This window comes from Etheostoma cragini, chromosome 2, assembly GCF_013103735.1.
Source record: "Etheostoma cragini isolate CJK2018 chromosome 2, CSU_Ecrag_1.0, whole genome shotgun sequence".
Taxonomy (NCBI): Eukaryota; Metazoa; Chordata; class Actinopteri; order Perciformes; family Percidae; genus Etheostoma; species Etheostoma cragini.
The window spans coordinates 3,410,061-3,427,320 of record NC_048408.1 but is presented as its reverse complement, the minus strand read 5'-3'; the positions used below and the strand labels follow the sequence as shown (position 1 = coordinate 3,427,320).

Below are 17,260 nucleotides of genomic sequence, written 5' to 3'. Positions count from 1 at the left end.
AACACACACACACACACACAGTACATAAATCCTGAAGTTACTGGTGATAGTTAGTCAAGCCGAGTCAATGGTGTGAATGCATTGTTGCAAGCCTGTAAACACAAACAGAAGTTTGGACAATTGATGCTAATTTAGACTATTTTCTCTGAATTGATAACCAATCATTGACCGTTAACTGACAAGCGGCCACTTTCCTGGAAGCGCTTGCTAGCGTGTGCGAGCGTTAAATGTCCGCAGCTGCACGCGGAGCCCGATCCTGTCTCTTATCCATCCACATGCAGGGTTGTCAGCTCTGTGTGTGCCTGCCTATTTAACCCGCCTTCCTCAAAGGTTGCACTAGCAAGTTAACAAGCAGTCAAGGACATTTTTTCTGATGCTTTTTTCGTTTTCTTTTTTGTAACATTTTTTTTCAATTTTTTTTCAATCATATTGTTATCAGCTGTGTTACTAATAGTATTTATCGGTCGGTTAAATGGCAAATCAGTCACATCCCTCGTTTGGACTCGATCCAGGCTCACTGTTGAGTGTCTGCATCCAAACAGCCAAGCAGCATGACCCTATAGATTTATAATCACAAAATAAACAATCACAACAACATAAACGTGTTGAATTGTCCTCGTTTTCTTCTTTATGATTAATGTATTATGGATTGAGGCTCCTTTGAGACTAAACGTACTGTATGTGGTGAGACTCCACTCAGCAGCCAGATCACCTTTGCCTCTTCCATTGTGCTGCTCTTTGCTCTCTGAATGGCCCCCATAGGCAACGTATTGTCCTGTAAACAGCAGACGATACATTCCCTCCTCTGAGACACCTACTGCTGCACCGTCCCTCGGTACATAGTGATCCTGGTTCACAGCAGAAGTGTGTGTGCATGGGCGCGTGCACGGGTTTGTGTGTGTACTGTAACTTTAACCAACTTCTGTGATTCTATCTGCAGCTTTGTTGCAAGAGGAAGCAAGAGAAAGAATAGATAACAGGGTGGGGAAGCAGAATGTGGAGAAAAAAAATATCAGAGAGGAAGAAAAGAAAGCGGAAAGCAGTTCAATGGAGACAGTTATTCAAAAGAGAGACAGGGAAAGTTGAGAAAAAAAGGCAGAGCACGGAAAGGGAGAGGCCTCGCTGTATTATTTGTTCTCCTGAGAGGAAATATTAGACCAGAGACGTCTGGCTGGCTCCCCTGTGGAAACACACACGCATGCATGTGCACACACACAAACACACACACACACACACACACTGGCAGATGTAAACACTTTTGTGGTGTCTGAACCCAAGGGTGCCCAGCTGCTGCCTGCCTTGTTACTTGATATAGATGATCTCAACTACGGGACAGAAAAAGGAAGATACATTTACGTTCTGTCCTAAACAGGTGTCTTTCCTTAAAAAAGGCCTCTGATGCACAGAAGGTATTTATTACAATTGTCTTGCTCATTTTTAATAAATGGGTACATAATTAATAAAATGTCAAATTGTTTTTGTTTTTAAAATGCATACTACACTCCAATTATATTACAGTTACATTTTTTTTTTTTTTTTTCTAGACAACAGTGGGCACAACTGGAGCAACGTGCAACAGTCAAACTACGGTCTGCACAGCAGCAGTTCATGTGGACCAAACTCTAGTTTTTTAGTTTCAATCAGGGGAGAATTTGTTGCAAATTTGCAAAGATTTATTGTACATGGGCATAATAAGAGTTTTGGGGATTAGACTCCATCGTTAAAAATAATTTAAAGGGTTAGAGAAGCCGGACATTCCCCCCCCCCCAACCAAACGTAGGACCTGACTGTGGGAAAGGTACTCAGGTTGCCGTGGTTGACGTTGTCTGGAGGTGTAAATGGAGGAGGAGTGTTGTATGTTTGCCTGATAAGACATCTGATAGCAATGAGAGAAGACATTTAAGCAGGATGTCATGCTGTGATTGGATCAGGAATTATTGGGCCAAATCTGGTTGATTTACTGAAAAGTGAGCGCTTCTTTTTGATGAATAGTTTTAGGGAGAAATAGTGGTAATTGAAGTTTATTTAAAAGTCTTCCTAAAGGAATTTGTACTGAGCTTCATAGCTTGAACAATCAAAACTCTACACTCTTATCCCACTGTGGATTTACAGGACTTTGTTCAGATGCTAACACACTGTAGTCAGAACTGTTAACCGCGCCTTCAAAACACAATGGATTTCAGTCTGGTGCTTATTAAACTCTGCTGATTGTAATTTTAGCTGAAAGCCTAAGCAGGTGTCTTGTTTTATACTAATTAGTGAACATATACTGTATTTATGTAGAAATAGCTCAGAAAGCCTTGTTTGTGTACAAACACCAAATAAGAATGAGACAGTTGTACACTGTACTGTTTGAGAGAACCAGGTAAAAGAGCAACCATACCAACATGTCCAGGTCAGATGTCTGAGGTTAAAAACACTACTGTATATCTTCACCATAAGAAAACTGGTTCTTACTGTTTTTCAGAAAGTAATGGAGGTGAAAGTGATGGAAACACCACATTCATTAGTATTTAGAGATGCAGACATCCAATGCTGCATGATGCTGAAGAGAGCCAGGATTAGTCACTCTATTCTTTCTTACTGTTATGCAAATTTAGTCTTGTTTCCAATAATTCCATACATTACTAGAGACAAAGTACTAAATTAAACCAATATGCTGATTTTCCTTCATTATTGTTTTCCTTTGAGAAAATATATCCTGTTTATATTTTATATCATTAAATATATTCTCTAACCATTGCGTAGTGTGAAGTCACTCAAAATGTAAAGATGAGAAAGTTAGTATGCTCTGTATTGGTGTTTGATGCTAGTGTTTTCACTCCCAGTGTGTTCTGGGGGACTGTATGTATGTGTGTGTGTGTGTGTGTGTGTGTGTGTGTGTGTGTGTGTGTGTGTGTGTGTGTGTGAAGAGAGAGCAAGATATAAGGGATGAACTCTATTATACTGATACTGAAAACACAGCATTGTGATGGAAATGGGCAAAAAGGAAGGAGTGAATAGGAGAGATGAGAACAGGCAGATAGAGGAAGAGAGGTGTATCTCCTAACCAGATTACTTTACTATGTGTCAACAAAACACTTAATCCATTTAGCATCCCTAAGCCGCTTAACATTATAACCTTAGCTGTTATACACGCACACACACACACACACACACACACAAATTCACAAGAAAGGAGTTCTGGAATATTCATTGTGCTTTGTCTTGTTTTTCATGCAGAAATGACACATGATCAAAAGGGGATTGGTTCAAAACTACAAAGCTCTACCTTAACATAATCTTAAACTTTGTGATTCAGTGTTTTAGAAATTCAGATGATTTGAAGTCAACTTCTCTGCTAATGTTATGTACAGTAATGCACTTGTGATGTTTTTCATTTATTTTCTTTTTTATTCCATTTTGCATTGCAGCCATGCCTTGGCAACTTTTTGTGCAACTTTGAAAATGTGGACTGTCGTAAAACTTAGTGGCTGCCTATGAGACAGGACTCCTTCAGCGAGTTTTAGGTATTTAATTGACAGACCCTCATGCCCCAGTGTTTACTAATAAAGCTCAGTGTAAGTTGAACCAGAAAGACAAACTCTCTCCCTTCTCCTGGTTCCTCTACCAGCTTGTGACACTTTAAGTTAAACCACTAAAATCTAATTCTACTCATGGCTTTTCTACTCCTCTAAACATGATGACATCACAATGGGGTCTAATTGCCAAAGACTTTGTCTTTTTTATCTGTGCACGTGTAACACCAATTGTATTGTTATTCATCACATACACAAAATGATGTATTGAAATTCAATTACTCCATTTTATAATACTAATAATACATTTTATTTATAATGCCCTTTACATTTCAAATGAAATCTCAAAGCGCTACAGTAGCAAGGAGGTAAAAATAGTTCTCAGAATATAACAAAATCAACAAATAGCAAAAAAACACCATAAGACTAAAATGAAAACTATGACTGTTAAAAGGCCTTTTGAAATAGGAATGTCTTTAGGCCCTACTTAAAAATCTCCACAGTTTGTGTGTCCCTTAGGGTCTCTGGGAGAGCAATCCAGAGCCGTGGGGCGACTGCCTGGAAGGCCCTGTCTACCATAGTAGAGAGTTTAGTCCTTGGTTGGTGCAGGCAGTAGGTAGAGGTGGAGGAGCGGAGGTTTCGTGAGGTGGTGTGTGGGGTGAGGAGTTCACTGAGGTAGGCAGGGGCAGTTCCGTGTATGCACTGGTGGGTAAGGAGATAGATTTTCTACTGAATTCTGTGTTTAATGGGCAGCCAGTGGAAAGATTTCAGGACCGGAGTGATATGATCATATTTGCGCCTCCTCGTCAGGACCTGGGCAGCGCAATTCTGAATATGCTGGAGCTTTTGCCGGCTTCTGCCAGGGATCCCGACTAGGAGGGCATTACAGTAGTCCAACCTGCAGGAGACAACTTTAACCCATCCTAAGTATTAGGAGCAGTGAAAGGCCGTATGTACAGCATCTGCCAAGCACCCAGCCAGGTTCTAACATTGTGATAGGAAATCTTGCACCGAGAGTGGAGCCTGTTAGACCTGCATAATAATTAATGTCCACTATACTGGAATTGCATGTTTAACAAGCAAGGTGTAATGTTCGGAAGCCCACATGTTTTGACCATATACTGTACGCAGTTGTAGGGCAAATTGTGTGACTTGGTCACACTTCAAGGTATGTTTTAACTTTGCAAATCATCCTTTATACAGCAAATACAAAATGGCATCCGCATGGCGCCTATCTTCTGCAAACCTCCAGCATGGGTGCATCCGTTGACAAGGCAGACATAAAGACAGGGACATTAAACAGACACTGATGGATCATTCTATACGCCAAATACTCTCACTCTTTCAATGACATTTAGTATGGTTTAGTTCAGTTCAGTTGCTGCTATATTGTGAACATGCATGGATTTGATCCATTGCCAAAGTGAAGGGTAACAAAATACTTAGGGAACATTACCGAACCAGAACAGATTATAGCTTCTACATACTCCTCATTCAGTATTGTTGTCAGTTGCTTTGAAGGTACAACTCCCATGTTACCGCTGAGTTACAAACTGGCCTTAAAACTTTGTGAAAATTAGAGAGAGATTGTGTGTGTTACTTTACAGTTAGTCATAATGTACTCTCGGTCTCTATGGCTAGATGTGTCAATTCTTTTGTTTGAGCCTCATCACTTTTCTCTCGTTTCTTTCTCCATTTTCAGCATCTTATTCTTTGTCTCACTTCTTTTGATTTCACTACTTTCCTTTTATCATTTCTTAGTGGGGAATGGTGACCTATGCACTTTAAGAGACAGTGATTTTCTCCTTTAAACTACTTCTATTGTTAAGCCATTACTGGACAAAAGTTGGAATGGTCTTTAGAAAACCATCAGATCTCTTAAAAAAGACATGAACAATGGCCACAGCTGATGTGCTCTGTCAGGCTATATAAGTGGCATGATTTCAACTAAAGTATAAAATGACCACCGGCCTCTTTCTGACTCATGGCTTACAAAGTGGAAGTGTGAACATATCTAATCAAAGAGTACACGCAGTTACACAATAGTACCAACATTAGTGATGTTTTTTCATTGTTTAATAGCATGTATGATGGCATGCATTGAAGCTTTTATTGTCAAAATCCAATAAGTTTGTGTTTGGTTAGCAAATGAGGCATGTTTGGATTAAAAGCCACCCAGCCCAGTTTGATCCAGCTCCAGGCTCCTTTTGCTGTGTCATCAATACTTTGACATCTCAGCCATAGATGCATGACATAGATGTGATATATGGCTGCACCATATGAGGAAAATACCTAATTGTGATTATATTGACTGATATTGCCATTGCGATGGGATTTAGGATATTGGCGGGAATCAGCACTTGTTCCTCATAATTATTTGAATTTTCTTTAAAAAAAATTGAACATTATCATGGTGTGATCTTTGCAAGGATCTGTACCAAATATTATTGTATTTTTGGTAAAATATTTGGATATTGCAGTAATCCATATTTTTTTATTTGTTATAATTATTTCTTATGGTATTCTCACGGAGATGTTCTTCTTTGTGTGTGTGTGTGTGTGCGTGTGCGTGTACATGTGCATGTACAAGTGCGTAAGCATGTATTAGTGCTTCAGAATTCTATGTGTGGTGTAGAATAATGTGTATTCCTTAAATATTTATATTGTAGGCTTATTAAACTATACATCAGGTAGCACTAACACAGCAAACATATGCTTATGACATATTAACTCATGTTGTTGCAAAAGACCTCTATATTATAGAGAATCAAGCATGTGCACACACACATGGTAGATGAAGAGAACACATAGCAACTGCTTGAGAAGACAGATCACTGCAATAACCTAGGTTATTCATGTAAAATCACCATGCTGCAGTATTGATACATAGATACAACTGCTGGTTATGTATTTGCTCAGCTGGTGTTGTATGGTTAATACAAAACAACTGTCAGGAATAAATAATGTATCATCGCTCGCCTTCTCTCACAGCAAGAAGGCGTGGAGAGTAGCAGTGAGTATGTTCACAAAGACTGCAGATGTGTTTCAGGCTCATCTTTCACACCCTTTCAAGAACTAGTTCATTGTGTGTGTGTGTTTGTGTGTGTGTGTGTGTGTGTGTGAGTGTCTGTGTGTGTGCCAGTGTGTCTGTGTGCGTGTGCAAGTGGCAGAAAATAAGTTTTCCACCAGCAACTGTTCTTGAGTTCACAGGATCCATGCTCCTCACACACATACACACACACACACACACACACACACACACACACACACACACATACACACCAACACAGCCCTGGTGCCAGTCATATTCAATAGCAATCTAGTGCTGACCAGAGAAATCAATGAATAACAGACTAACTGACTAGAGGGTTTAACTTTGGCGCCGCTAACATGGAGAAGACACTTCATTCCATCAAGTGGCTAACATTAAATCATTAACCATACAGCTTTGCTCTCTCCCCGTCTCTTCCACTCATTTTCTATCTTTCCATCCTCCCTTCCACTCTTCTCTCCTTTTTAAATATTTTTTCTTCATATTTGTTATTCTCTGTTGTAATACATTTAAAAATGCATACACAGTTATTAATAAAGCTCCATTCTGAGGTCAGAATTTCTGCTGTGGCATATATTTAGACTATTTTGATAATAGTATTGTAACAATTAATATTGTATTCATTTTCCCAATGTAATACAGTCATACAGACATACTGTTATACTGTATACAGTAATGAATAACAACAATATTTCATTAAATATTTTACACCCTTGCCAATTTACTACTTGTTCCAATAAGGTACACCACTTTCATGGAAAATGCAAATAACCACCATTGAACAATTGGTTCCAACTAATCTTGAGAGTTTTGTTAATTGTAAAAGTTATTAGAACAGCAACAGTCATTACTCTATCATATGCTGTAAGGACACAAGCAACAAGTCTTCCATTCTCCTACCCTTACCTCAATCCCTTTCTCTGCTCTTCCTCTTTTCACTTGCGTTTCTCAGAACCCATTTAGGCAGAATCCATTACCAGAAGTGCAGAGGGAGAAGCAATGAGTGAGGTACATAGACAGAGAGGAATGGAGAGAGGGAGAGAGGGAGTATTCAGCTTAATAAATTCTGCAGCAAGGATTTTTTATTCTTGGGCCCTATATATGATGGCTTTTTACATGTGGTGTCAGGTGAGGCTGTGCAGAAACGTCATGCTGTAACTCAGGTTAAGATGTTTTTATCTGTTTTGCCCAAGCGATCTGTTGCAGGCATTAACTGCTGAACTCCAAATATGTGGATTTGTAATGGTGTTAACAGGAGAACATGTGGGACATGGGGGGGCATGGGTACCATGTCCAGATGGAACCCAGTTGGGTTTGAAACGGGAAATATTACACACTGTGTACACAACATGCAGCATGTTGCATTTTAAGATCAAGCTCAAGCTTTTTCTTTGTCTTAGTAAAATGAATATTTTTGGGCAGTTTCTGGCACATAGTGAAGACATCACCTTGGGCTTCGGGAAGTTGGGATGAATATTTTACACAATTTTATAGACATTTTACAGACAAAACAATCAACTGATTTATCAAATAAGAAGTAAGAATCGAAGGATTACTCTATAATGAAAACCTTCCGTTACAGGTTGTTTTTTTCTTCCGATTGCTAACATGCATTGGACAAAAGTCACTTTGTCAAAACTCTTCACACAGTCAGCAAAACAAAAGTATGTTGTTCAAACTGTGAATCCTTTTTCATTGCTTTCACACGAAATGCATTCAATGACAACACTCAAAATCTATTAAACTCTTTTCCCCTTCATACTCCACTACCAGAACATCTACACACTGTTTTCAAAACACATTCAACAGAGATTGGTGGCAAATTCTGTGCAATTCTGCAGTATTCAAGTTGAAATATATAAAACATCTTATCAATATATTTACAATAGCATTTACAGCAATAGTGCAGCAATAATCATTTAGAACAGAAAGAGAAGACAGAAGATGTGATGTTGATAAAATGTGTGGCCAAATGAAGGAGAGAAGGCGGAGCAGTAGGAGTGATCATTCTATACATGTTACTGACGTTGATGTTTTTTGCTGTTAATATTGCAGCTCTGGAATGTCACGTACAATTTGGTGTTTGAACCTTTTAGTTTTGTACAAATTAATCACAATATGCACAAATATAAAATGAACAATGTCTATTGCAGCTCATTTTCATTTTCTTCCATATATTTTGTCCTTATAGTAGATTCAATAATGTTAAAGTGTTATTCTTACTCTATAATAAAATACTTATGTTTGTAAAAGAACTAAACATTCAAGTGTCAAAGATGAAAGTTCATCTGAGAACTGTAAGTGATGATGTTTGCTCTCTGAGTGAGAGTGTTGGATATAGACTTGTGTATTTTGAGACATGCATGATGTGTGTTGGTGGTTGGAGGGAGTTGATGAACTGAAGTGAGATGAACTGCTTGGCCAATATTCATGTTGGTAATGCAGCTTATCTGAAAGAGTCATGCTTGTCAGCATTACCCAATGCTTGTTAGCAGTAAAAATAAAACTGACATTTCATTTTGATACATTTAAATGGTTTTACTACAAGGAGGCAATCTATTTTGTAAACTCTCTAAAAAGAGAAGTCAGCGTGTGTGTGTGTGTGTGTGTGTGTGTGTGTGTGTTTGTGTGTGTGTGTGTGTGTGTGTGTCTGTTTTGGGAGGTATAGGAAGATTTCAAGGTGAGAACTGTAATTGGATATGAAGCAGATCAGGTTCAGATTGGGTTTCATATCTGTCAAACTGTAATGGGAGTATTGATAAAGTGTCATGTCAGCATGTGTGTCAACACATGCATGCACACAGGCACACACACACACACACACACAGACTCAAGCTTTCACACATACAGTATGTACACATTTGCTCTGTCGACCTCCCTTTTTATAGTATATAGTATACATCTACATTACAGTATATATCTGTTTTCGTTATACAGTGTTATCCCATCTTTCTCTCTCTCACACACACACACACAGACACAGACACACACACACACCCACAAACACACACACAATCATTAGTATGTGGTGCCGTGTAATAGCTGGATCAATAGCTGTGCTGTTCTTACAGGATCATTTGGCCTCTGAAGCAAATGCTCTGACAGCCACTACATCATTAGGACATTACCACTCGCCTGCTCTCTCTTCTCTCTCGATCTTTATCTGCCCCTCTCTCTCAACCCCCTCATTCACTTCTTCCTTCTCTCTCTTTTTCCTTTACTGTTTACATCATTAGAACAGTTCCACTGTGCCCTCATTTTCCTCCTTCACGGCTTCCTTCTTATTGACATTGCTTTAATACAAAGTTTCACATGTTGCCTTTGATGCTCTGTTTATATTATGATAAAAATCTCACCATACTTGTTTTCATATTTCAAGGTCCCAAATTGTTAGAAGTGAGGTTTCCATGTCTCGTTTGATTATAAAGTAGGTATTCGGAAATGGTGCCAGTTACAGCTGTGTATAGTATACTACATGGAGGTAGAAAGTGCATCTACAGTGCCATTACAGTCCTTCCCCGGCTGCAAAGACGGTGCAGAGACACACACAGTACAGATGCGGAAGACCCGGAAACTCTGACCAATCAGAGCAGACTGAGCTTTTTCTGTGGCATTTCAGACCGGGTGAATAAAGGTATATTCAAACAGACGATATAAAAATATTTTTTTGAACATTAAAGAATGTTAATGTGTTGTAGTAGGAACCATACATGCATGTATCAACCTGAAATGTTAAATATGGGATTTTCATATACATACTATACATACACTTATGTATATATATATATATATATATAATGGAAGATACACCAGAACATTACAGTAATATGAAAAACTGTGTAAGACAATGTTTTTTGTGCTGATATGGCCTTTCAGTAGATGAATCCCAGATGACCACTGAGATGCAATCCTTCACTGTCACCGTGAAGACATTCTGTCATTTGGAGCGATGTGATTTGTCAGCAATTACAGTACCATGGTGGTACATCAATTGTGCCCATGATAACAGAAATAATTAAATACACTGCAGAGGGAGTTGGCAAGCAAAGTGTTTATTGTAGAGGAGGGACATGTGTATTTGTGTTTGTGTGTGTGTGTGTGTGTGTGTGTGTGTGTGTGTGTGTGTGTGTGTGTGTGTGTGTGTGTGTGTGTGTGTGTGTGTGTGTGTGTGTGTGTTTGTGTGTGTATGTATGTGTGTGTATGTATGTGTTTGTGTGTGTGTGTATGTGTGCGTGTGTGTGTGTACAAGTGTGCACGAATGTTTTTATTAGAAGTGTTTTTCGTTCTTTTAATTCTTTTAACGATGAACCAACCTGTTTAAATCTACCATACTACAATATGTGCCAAGGCCAGTTAACATTACTGCCATTTATTGATATCTAAACCAACAGGACATTTTTATAACCAATGGGAAAGCAATTGGGCAGCTGACTTGAATCTGGTGGACTAATTACATACTTTCCTGACAGCAAACTCAGTGGTCAGTCAGGGGTGGCACACCTAAAGGAATTGCATTCTGATTTACTTTTTTTGTTTTCTTTTTTTTTTTTACATTTTATGTTTCTAATTATCTAACGTGCGTATATTTGTGTCAATGGCATCAATGCATTAAATTAGGCTATAATTCCTCCAAAAATTAATCACAGCTTTCCTCACTTAGAGACGGTTGCTAGGTAATGGCAACAAATCCGGCATAGCCAGACCCCGCATGTAGCTTCCCGTCGGTTCTATTCGCTTCGGAAAAAAAAACTGGAAGAAGTTACAGTTCTACCATGAGTTCTACAAAAAAGTATGTAAGAACTGCGAGTGCTTTGGAAAATACTTGTTTTCTTAATTTGCATAGGGCTTTGTGAGGCTTTTTTTAACTATACAATACTTATTTAAAAAAATAAAAATAAATGAGAGAGAGAGGGAGAGAGCAAGAGTTTTAGGGCTATTCATAAAGCATTCAGGGCTGTAGCCAGGGATGCCCAGGCCTAGCAACGCCTCTGCTTGGTTACGTTGTAACCTTGGATCTCTGAGTAAAGACTATTTTCCCAGTCATAGTTCTTAATTGAAGTTTTCTTTAAAATAGTGTTGTCTCTTCTCATTCTTGTGAACCCAATCTCATGTCTCGTCCCGTTTCATGAGCAGGGTGTCTTGGCACACCCTTAGTACATTCATGTGTAATGCAATTCATTGTTCTTCAAATAGGTGGGTTGTCCTTTTCCCTACAAAGACAAATCATACATCAATTTGAAGGAGTGCATTGAGTGTAAAAAAAACATTTACTAGGAACAAGCCTTCTGATGTTTGGAACACCACACAGAGGCCTCCAGTTATCTTCAATACAGCATTATTAGTCTTTTTGTAGACACAAATATTATGTTCAGCACCACTGTCTACTTTTTCAGTTTTTAACACAAACACACACACATACACGCACACACACACACACACACACATGCTAGCCTTCACAGTAGTGTCTGGAAAGGCTAGTGATAGTGTGGCTGACCTCAGCATATGGGTGATTTTACTGAGAAACTTCACATACCAGTGGACGCACACACACACACACACAGCTACACACACACACACAAACACAGAGCCCTGTTGTCTCTTTATTTTCATCTCTTTTAGTCACATACAAACTCACACTCTCACATTGCCTTGTCTGTCCTTGGCAGTTATTGCTAGTGTCATATGGCTCCTACTAAATGTGATTTGACACTAACAAAGGCTGTTTAGCTGAATTTGTATGTGTATGAAGTGTGTGTGCATGCAGGCCTGTTGAGTGGGTAGGCCAGTCTGTCTATCTCTCAGTCATCCTAAAACTACACTTGGCATTGTTTCTTCCTTTTACTGATTTTCCTCTGTATAGCCTAACCGTAATACACAGTACAGCATCATGTAAACAAGTAAAATATTACACATTTTAGTAGGCTAAGACTGATTTGAAAATATGCAAACTCTCTGTATGTCTGCAAGTTATATTTGATGTGGTTATGTCAGAATCTCTCCTTTTTTCACCTCCGTCCCTGGTAGGCCTGCACCTTATGAAGAAAATCTGCCATGCGCGATACCATTGTTCAATATTACAACGACAACATGACTTGCGAGAAAAAAAAGCAAAATATTACAGTGTGCACATTTGCTATACATTTTTCTATTCCAACACAAGTTAACTTACCTTTGCTTACCTTTGTGACAAGCTGAATTTTATGTAATGACATCAGAGACAGAATCTTAAAGTGATCATATTCTCCTCATTTTCAGGTTCATAATTGTATTTAGAGGTTATACCAGAATAGTTTTATGTAGTTACTTTAAAAAAAACACCATATTTTGTATGTACTGCACATTGCTGCAGGTCCTATTTTCACCCTGTGTGTTGAGCTCTCTGTTTTAGCTACAGAGTGAGAAATCTTACTTCTTTTCCATCTTTGTTGGGAGCCGCACATGCTCAGCAGCTAGATAAGGACTACTAGCCAGTCAGAAACAGAGTATGAGTGCGTGCCCTGACTGTACCTAGGTAAGGACTACTAGCCAGTCGTAAGCAGAGTATGAGGGTGTGCCCGGGGGGGAAGAAGTTCTAAAACCGACAATCTGACATTCACACCCACTTCATGAAGTGATTGGCCAGACATGCGGAGATGAAACATTACGATTAGAACGTTTCTCTATAGCTCTCTTTTTCATGTGGTAGAAAACAAATGGAACTGTGCTGCCGAGTTCAATTTCTTTCATGAGAGACCATATTAAAACAATTAAAAAGGACCCAGAGTGCATTGAAAATATGTGCTTAAACATCGCAAACAAACACATCTTAGTGTAATGATTTTAAAGCCCCTGATTGTACATCACTTTTACTCGTTACCACATCTGGACAAAACTGGTTTTGCTGAACAGACCTGATTGGTTCCACTGCAAGATCACTTTCAATCCGCGTTTCATATCAGTACAACGCTGATGTAAGACAATATGGCTAATGTAGTGTGAGCAACTTGCAACACTCTGACGATGTGAATTACCGGGATGTGTAAGATGTTGAGGGGCCATACAATTCAAAATTGATTGCTCTCAGTTAGGGCAGTTCTTGTAAATTGGAGCCTCTTTTTCCTATTTGTAGTGGAGATGAGTGGTACCCGGTGGGGTCTTCTGCTGTTGTAGCCCATCCGCCTCAATACTGCCACATTCTGAGTGTTTTTCCCTTTTCACACCATTCTTTGTAAACCCTAGAAATGGTTGTCCGTGATAATCCCAGTAAGTGAGCAGATTGTGAAATACTCAGACCAGCCCGTCTGGCACCAACAACCATGCCACGCTCAAAATTGCTTAAATCACCTTTCTTTCCCATTCTGACATTCAGTTTGGAGTTCAGGAGATTGTCTTGACCAGGATCACGCCCCTTAATGCATTGAAGCAACTGCCATGTGATTGGTTGATTAGATAATTGCATTCATGAGAAATTAAACAAGTTTTCCGGTAATTGCTTTAGGTGTGTGTATGTATATCCTATCGTAATTCTAAGGCAAAAAAGTATGTCAGTCTGGCAGGGCAGAGTGCCATGCCATGAGCATAGGGACATATAGCTAGCCTCTAACATTAGCTACACCACCGTGCTGTGAAGTAACGTCTGGCTCTGTGAGACTAGCGTCTAGCAACATTGTTGTGGATGCTGTGGTCTCAGCCTGGCAACCTCCATTAACTTGGAATCTGGGGAGGAAGGGGCGGGGGAGACGACTCTCCAGTTCTTTGAATTTGTACTGCAGTAACTAATTCAAACACTAGCTGTGAGTATTATATTTTGTATCTTTAAATGTTAGTTTACAAATAGAAATTTGCAGTATCAAATCATAACAAGACTTTTAACAAAACACTACGGATTGAGTAGGACTAGATCGTACTCTATAATCTATGTCAGTCATGTGTAATTCCTTAAATAATTGCTACAAAGGTACATATAGCACCTTCTGCGTTCATGTTAAATAAAGTAATAAAACCTAAATCCACTGAAAATAGGGCATTTCTGTGAACAATCTGTGTAACATTATTCCATCATTTATCTTGTGAAAAAACAGTAAATATGATAATCGAAGTGGAATAAAATATGTGAAACTAAGTGTTACACCAATCGCGGTCTTCACAACTAGCTAATTGCATTATTTCACATTGCATGTTTGTTTTTGCTCCGGGGGGGGCGGGGCAGATTAGTGGTTTTAGCAACAGAAAGTTGCCAAACACATTCACACACATGCATAAGGGCTTGCATGCGCAGCCCTCTCTGCTTCCATCTACATCAGCATGATAAGCGGATGGAGGCTTTTAACTAATCACATCATCTAAAAGGAGAGAACAAAGGAGAGAGTTAGAGCAGATCGGGAAGGAGAGGGAAAAAAACAAAATAAGCATGTGTGAAAGGAAGGTGAAACATTTCTTATGAATGAGTCATTCACTTTCTTTCACTCTGTCTCCCTCTCTCGGACCTCCCCTACACCTCCCCACTCTCTCTCTCACTCTCTCTCTCAGGTCTTATCTACTTCATATTGCACACTCAAGGTATTTGTAATCCGCTTATACTTGTTCAGCCTACTTTTACATTGTAACTTAATATGGGCCGTGCCCTTGTGTGTGTATGTGTTTAATAGATATAAGGTAACAGTCTTACTGTATTTACCACCTGCCACTGTGCATCTCTCCTTCTTTTTCTCTCTCTCACACTCACACACACACACACACACACACACACACACAACAGAGACGGAGACAGAGATGAAGAATTTCAGATGAAAAGTTCAAACGTAGATGTTCCTGTACATGGATAGACCGTAAATAAAGGAAGTTAAGATATATGCATGCAGTATTTTTGATGGCATGCCGAGAACAACAGGTGGAGTGAAAAGGGTGTGAAGAAGTGATTGGATGAGTAATAGTCAGAAATGATATATATTCATAATATATAGTCAGACATGAAAATGATTAAAAGAGAGAACTAAGTGCTTACTTCACTCTCTTTCACACATGCACTACAACCCTGACCTTAGACCTAACCTAGACCATACTATAATAGCATAGAATCAGATCAGTTATTAAACATATTCTACCCTGGTACCTCCCTATTAAAAAAAGTCTGTGTATTCATTGTCTCTTTGCTATTTTAAGACTGACGCAGTTGTTAATGTTCCGTTCAGCGCCCACGTTGTTTAAATAGCAAATAACACCTGCACCTATCTTTGCGCCCATTGGCGTGCTGGTCTTACGGGGAGGTGTGTTCAGGTGCCTTCTAGGCGTATTGCTATCTTGAGGCAGCGGGAAGTGATCATGCCATTGACCAACAAAAACCTGGTCTAAAGTCAACAGCGTAGCATTTCCTTTTTATTTAACAGTGCATTGGTAAAATGTGCCTAGGTTTGTGCCCAGCGCATGCACACAATGCTTTTTACAGACACACATACACAGGGAAGCACAGCAGAACATACACACATGCAAAAGTATAAAAAATAAAAATATTACTGTGCAAATCCAATTTACACAAATACACCAACGAAACTGGAGAAATGACGAGATTTAGAAAAGAGATGCAAGAGACTTGAATGTTTATGACCAAATTTTCAACCAGCTACGTGAGCAGTGTAATCCACACTATGCTCTGCCTATTCATGTATCCATCTATTTTAAATTGCTCCAGTTACTGTATTGTGTCAACAGTTAACTTCATTTAATATTGTATGTGGTGTTTTCTTTGGCAGTGTGCAAATGTTCTAACAAAACCAGTTCCTTCTTCCGTTAGAAGACTATTTGTTGAGCCACTGTTTCTGCGTTCGGAATTTAGCTACGTCCATGAAGTCGGGGATTGGATTAAAGAAATGCAAACACCCCATGGCGTTTTTTCTCCTATGCTGAAATGTATGTGGTGTTACTCCACGGCGCTGTTTAGATAGGTCTGGTGATGCAATACTAACTCTTTAATAGAGAGCAAGAAATCTCAATAACTATTGGCCACAGTGACATGCAATTAATAATCTGTATTTAGATTCCAATGACTTTCTCCGTAGTGCCACTGTCAGGTCTAAATGTCCAATTTATCACTCTTATATATGAGAAGATCCCTTAACACTGGTATATAATTTACACTTATGCACAGTATGTGTATGTGTTCTAGTGTTTCTTCTAGTGACATAATCAGGCCAAAAATATCAAAATAAATTCAATTACATTTTATGTATAGTGTTGAATCATAACAGTTGTTACTTCAGGCCACTTTACAGATAGAGTAGGTCCAGGCCACACTCTATAATTAACAGAGATGCAACAATTCCCCCCATGAGCAAGCAATTGGTGCAACGGTGGTGAGGAAAAACATGTTTTAAACATAAACCTCGAACGGTACCTGACAAAAATTACATAATAATTACAGCAGTGGGTATAATGGAAAGTCATGAACAGTGGCAATTATAGTAACAGTACATAAAATAAAACTGTGACTAATAATAATAATAGTAGTACATAGTGGGCGTCGAGCTAGACCACGGCATCAGCTGCAACCACAATCCAGGTGCCACCACAATCCAAGGAAATCTGCGAGGTGAGAAAGCACAAGGACTAAAGAAGCTAAATAAGTAGCATGCATTAATAGGACATGAATGCACACAGGTGGAGATGGAGAGAAAGGAGGAGAGGGAAGCTCAATATGTCAGTCGTCCAGCATTCT

At 39.1% G+C, this 17,260-nt stretch overlaps 1 protein-coding gene and 1 long non-coding RNA gene across 4 annotated transcripts in view; one reads left to right on the top strand and one right to left on the bottom strand.

Annotated features, from left to right (window-relative positions):
• Positions 1-11,057, bottom strand: part of LOC117952257 — a 13,392-nt gene extending 2,335 nt beyond the window's left edge. Inside the window, exons 1-2 of the long non-coding RNA XR_004658359.1 lie at positions 11,045-11,057; positions 8,333-8,336 (exon numbers count right to left, since the gene is read on the bottom strand). This is a non-coding gene — a long non-coding RNA (uncharacterized LOC117952257). The remainder of the gene's footprint in view (positions 1-8,332; positions 8,337-11,044) is intronic.
• The window catches only part of LOC117952226 (teneurin-3-like), a 242,888-nt gene that overhangs the window by 8,841 nt on the left and 216,787 nt on the right, over positions 1-17,260 (top strand). The window lies entirely within an intron of this gene.